Source organism: Macaca nemestrina, chromosome 2, assembly GCF_043159975.1.
Source record: "Macaca nemestrina isolate mMacNem1 chromosome 2, mMacNem.hap1, whole genome shotgun sequence".
NCBI classification, from domain to species: domain Eukaryota; kingdom Metazoa; phylum Chordata; class Mammalia; order Primates; family Cercopithecidae; genus Macaca; species Macaca nemestrina.
This window is the reverse complement of record NC_092126.1, coordinates 58064173-58069721: the sequence shown is the minus strand read 5'-3', so window position 1 is coordinate 58069721 and position 5549 is coordinate 58064173. Positions and strand designations below refer to the sequence as shown.

General features: G+C 42.0%; 2 pseudogenes; both read left to right on the top strand.

Annotated features, from left to right (window-relative positions):
* Positions 1–2106: 2106 nt before the first annotated feature.
* Positions 2107–3331, top strand: LOC105488589 (polyadenylate-binding protein 1 pseudogene; annotated as a pseudogene).
* LOC139361899 (polyadenylate-binding protein 1 pseudogene) lies at positions 2905–5048 on the top strand (annotated as a pseudogene).
* The last annotated feature ends 501 nt before the right edge of the window (positions 5049–5549 follow it).

Below are 5549 nucleotides of genomic sequence, written 5' to 3'. Positions count from 1 at the left end.
AATGGAAAGTGAGTAGAATTGATACCACCTTCAGCAAGAGCCCAAAAGGTCTCCCATGCGTTGCTCTAAAGGCCCCTTTTCTTTCTTGGCTTTCCAGAAAGATCTGGTGGAAAATTCTGAAGCCCTATGGTTGGTCAGGGGGGCCACTGGATAGATAAAACCTAGATTCCTGTATATATATAAGGAGCAGAGTCCCCCCACTGTCAACCCACCTAGGATTATTACAAGGGTAATAAACTTACGGTGTGTTAAGTCACGGAGATGGTAGGGTTGTTTGTGTTTTTACAGCTTGTATTTTACCGACATCAGGGTTTCTCAACCTTAGCACTATTGACATATTGGACTAGGTATATCCTTGTTGTGGGGACTGTCCTGTGCATTGTAGGATGCTGAGCAGCTTCCCTGGCCTGTATTCAACAGATGCCAATTGCACTGCCTTCCCCAGCCATGACAATCAAAAATGTCTCCAGACATTTCAAATATCCCCTTTGGGGCAAAACTGCCACTGTTTGAGGACCACTAGCCTAACTTATACAGTAATATTCACTATTTTTAAAAGCTTTATACCAGAGAGTCTCCTACTTTTTTACATAACGAGTTTCTGAAAAATCTGTTTGAAAGTCAAATGTCTGAAAGTTGAACAAGACATTTACATGTTATAAGGAGATTTGTAATACAAGCAAACCAGAAAGATTAAATTATGTAGTTACCATTACATTCAGTAGCACATTTTGAAGATGCTGTTGTAGCAATTTTTACATGTTTTAAAGCTTTATATTTTTCCTCCAAAGTCAAATTTACACTTGAATTAGCTTAAGTACAGTGAACCCTAGAAGGAAGCTGAAGAGTTAGCATGTAAAGCACATAGAATGACTTTCATCTGTGTAACAATTTTATAAGATCTGTGCTTTTTTTACTACAATAAGGTGCACCGCAGTTTTCCATTTCCCACTTATCTTTTATGAAATAGGAAAAATCCTTGAAACAATTTTATAAACACTTCTGTATAGACAAAGATGGCAAGAGAGCCACAAAGGAACTGGTGGCATTTAAAAGGCTCTATTATGGGAATTGTATGAAATATGCTTGTCTGATGATGTACAAATGTCTGATTTTACTTTGGCATTTCTGGGTCTTAACCCACTTTCCCTGTGCCCACTTTCTCTCCTGCTCCACTTGTTCCCGCTTTTCCATCTCAACCTGTGGACTCGGCAGTGTGGTGTTTGGACTATTTATCTGGCTTCAGTGTTAGTATCCTCAGGTCTCTGCACCTGGCATCTGACCTTTCATGCCAGCCATCCCAGAGGTTTAAGGTACTTTGCACTCACTCTGTGCCCCAGGTGACCACTGGCCTGGGTAGCCCCTGCTTGTTGGGAAGAAACATTACAGAGTTGGATGCTTGGTAATGCAAACATAAAGAAGGCAGTATCCTTGCTTTTTTAGGAGCTTTAATCCAGTGGTATAGAGGCAAATGCAGACACAGGTAATACAATAATCCCATCAAAGGAATGAGACACTGGTGTGACTATAAGTTCAAAGCAGAACCACTGTGGTTGGAGTGTGTTAAATCCAAGTGCATTCCAGAGGAGCCTGGTCAAGGGATCATGCTGATTTGAGCCAGCGGTTCATATCTGATGGAGGATCCTCCTTTAAAATTCACCTGTGGGCCCTTCTACCCGGCGGTTAGTGTTGAGAGTGCTGAGTGTGTGCTCCGGGCTTGGAACACACATTTATTATTAAAAAATAAAAAATAAAAATCTAAAAAAGTCGTTTAACAACATCCCCCCGCCCCCCATTTTACAAAAAATTCGCCTCTCCCCCTCAGGAGACTTTTTTTTTCTTCTTCCTCTTTTATAAAATAACCCGGTGAAACAGCCGAGACCGACCCCATCCCCGCCTGCAGCCCAGCAGCAGGTCCAAGAAGGAACCAAGAGACCAAGGCCTTCCTGCTGCCTGGACCCGACACCGCCACCCTCACTCCCAGCCGGCAGCCGGCAGCGGGCGGCAGCGGATCTACCCTGTCCTGCGGCCATTTAGTAGTTTTCGAGTCCGGGTGATTTTTGTCCCTCTGCGCTTGCCCCCACTCCCTCCCACCGGGTCCGGCCCCCGACTCCCGGCCCAGGCACTCGCTCTCCTCCTGTCACTGAAAGGTCGCGGCCTGTGACCCTGCGGGCAGCCGTGCCGAGAGGAACCCCAGCGCCCCAGCTACACCATGGCCTCGCTCTACGTGGGGGACTTCCACCCCGAGGTGACTGAGGCCATGCTCTGAGTTCAGCGTAGCCGGGCCTATCCTCTCCATCCGGGTCTGTAGGGACCTGATCACCCGCGGCTCCTTGGGCCACGCCTATGTGAACTTTCAGCAGCCGGCGGACGCGGAGTGTGCTTTGTAAATTTTGATTTTATAAAGGGCAAGCCAGTACGCACCATGTGGTCTCAGCGTGAACCATCACTTCGCAAAAGTGGAATAGGCAATATATTCATTAAAAATCTGGACAGATCCATTGATAATAAAGCACTATATGATACAGTTTCTGCTTTTGGTAACATCGTTTCGTGTAAAGTGGTTTGTGATGAAAATGGTTCCAAGGGCTATGGATTTGTATGCTTTCAGGAAGCATCTGAAAGAGCTTTTGAAAAAGTGAATGGAATGCGCCTAATGATCGCAAAGTATTTGTTGGACGATTTAAGTCTCGTAAAAAACGAGAAACTGAACTTGGAGCTAGGGCAAAAGAGTTCACCAATGTTTACATCAAGAATTTTGGAGAAGACATTGATGATGAGCGCCTTAAGGATCTGTTTGGCAAGTTTGGGCCTGCCTTAAGTGTGAAAGTAATGATTGATGAAAGTGGAAAATCCGCAGTATTTGGATTTGTAAGCTTTGAAAGGCATGAGGATACACAGCTGTGGATGAGATTAATGGAAATGGAGCTCAGTGGAAAACAAATTTACGTTGTTCGAGTTCAGAAAAACGTGGAACAGCAGACGGAACTTAAGCGCAAACTTGAACTGATGAAGCAAGATAGGATCACCAGATACTAGAATGTTAATCTTTATGTGAAAAATCTTGATGATGGTATTGATGATGAACATCTCCAGAAAAGTTTTCTCCATTTGGTACAATCACTAGTGCAAAGGTTATGATGGAGGGTGGTCGCAGCAGGTGTTTGGTTTTGTATGTTTCTCCTCCCCAGAAGAAGCCACTAAAGCAGTTACAGAAAAGAACGGTAGAATTGTGGCCACAAAGCCATGGTATGTAGCTTTAGCTGAGCGCAAAGGAGAGTGCCAGGCTCACCTCACTAGCCAGTATAGGCAGAGAATGGCAAGTATATGAATTGTGCCCAACCCTGTAATCAACCCCTACCAGCCAGCACCTCCTTCAGGTTACTTCGTGGCAGCTATCTCACAGTCTCAGAACCTTGCTGCATACCATCCTCCTAGCCAAATTGCTCAGCTAAGACCTCGCTGGACTGCTCAGGGTGCCAGACGTCCTCCATTCCAAAATACGCCCGGTGCTACCTGCCCAGCTGCTCCTAGACCACCATTTAGTGCTATGAGACCAGCTTCTTCACAGGTTCCATGAGTCATGGCAACACAGTGTGTTGCTAACACATCTACACAGATAATGGGTCCACGTCCTGCAGCTGCAGCTGCAGCTACTGCAGCTACTCCTGCTGTCTGCACCGTTGCACAGTATAAATATGTTGCGGGAGTTTGCAATCCTCAGCAACATCTTAATGCACAGCCACAAGTTACAATGCAATAGCCTGCTGTTCATGTACAAGGTCAGGAACCTTTGACTGCTTCCATATTGGCGTCTGCCTCTCCTCAAGAGGAAAAGCAAATGTTGGGTGAATGGCTGTTTCCTTTTATTCAAGCCACACATCCTACTCTTGCTGGTAAAATCACTGGCATGTTGTTGGAGACTGATAATTCAGAACTTCTTCATAGGCTCGAGTCTCCAGAGTCTCTCTGTTATAAGGTCGATGAAGCTGTAGCTGTACTACAAGCCCATCAAGCTAAAGAGGCGTACCAGACAGCAGTTAACAGTGCCACTGGTGTTCCAACTGTTTAAAATTGATCAGGGACCACGAAAAGAAACTTGTGCTTCACCGAAGAAAAATATCTAAACATCGAAAAACTTAAATATTATGGAAAAAAATTGCAAAATATAAAATAAATAAAAAAAGGAAGGGAAACTTTGAACCTTATGTACTGAGAAAATGCCAGGTCTAGCAAACGTAATGTTAGTCCTAGATTACTTACTGATTTAAAAACAAAACAAAAAAACCCACAAAAAATGGTAAAATGTTTTAAAAATTTAATGTTTTATAGACCCTGGGAAACAGAATTTTCAGCAAGTACAAAATTTTAAAGCATTCCTCTCTTTAATTTTGCAATCCTTCACTGTGGAATGGCTCAAAATGTCAGTTCTGTTTTAAGTAACAGAATTGATAACTGAGCAAGGAAATGTAATTTGGATTATAAAATTCTTGCTTCAATAAAAATTCCTTAAATAGTGAAAAAAGTATTCACTTATGGGCATGGTCTCTCTTAATCATACCTACGACTATAGTACTAGAGAACATTGAAATTACAATTCATTTATCTGAACCTTTGAGAATGGTCAGTTTTGATGAATTGGTAGATTCAATAGCTCAGTCCTAGCTAAAATCATCTTCTGACATTGATAGACCAAAGACCCTTGGGCCAGACTACTTGTGTTAGAATTCCAAATCCTTCTTGTACCTCCATTGTGACTTTTGTCAGATAATTTAACCTCTTTTGCCTCAGTTTTCTTATCTGTAAAATTGGGTTAAGAAACCTTATGTGGGAGAATGTTGTGAGAATTAGATTAATGCATGTCATGTGCCTAAAACAACACCTGGCATCTAGTAAAGCTCTTGATTATTGTTATCTCTTATTAATATTTGTGATGCAATACAGAATTAATTTATTCTTTCAAGTAATTCCCTTAGCATTGATGGTTTATAGACCCTGGGAAACAGAATTTTTATAACTCACTTTCATAATTGTGGTTCTTTTGTACAGTAACTCAGTCCCAATAAACACCTCCATCTTTTTGTTCTTCCATTATTATGTTATTAGATTTCTGCTATTGTCATGATCTCTAGAAATGCCCATCACTCAGAAATCATTCTAGAGTTTTGAAGTGAGAAAAGCTTTTGATGACCTATCTTTCTTTTCTTGTCTTTATGAAAACACATACTCTGCTATTATAGATCCCAGGCATTCATTTTATTTCTTTTGTATGCTACCTATTAAGTAAAACAATTTTTTTTTAGTAAGGATACCTGCACTTCATACAAAAACACTACTCATCCCTCGAATTTCTCTATTTACATGCTTTTCTCATAATTTTCTTGGACATGGGCAGTTTTGATTTTCCTCAGCACCTTGAGTGTGAGATACGGACAGCAAGTGCCCAGAACCTTATTACCTAGGTTAAAAGACCTTGGGAGACATGAACAGACTCATAGGCACCATACATCAGTCATAGTGCAACTTTTACCATCTCACTATGCAATAGC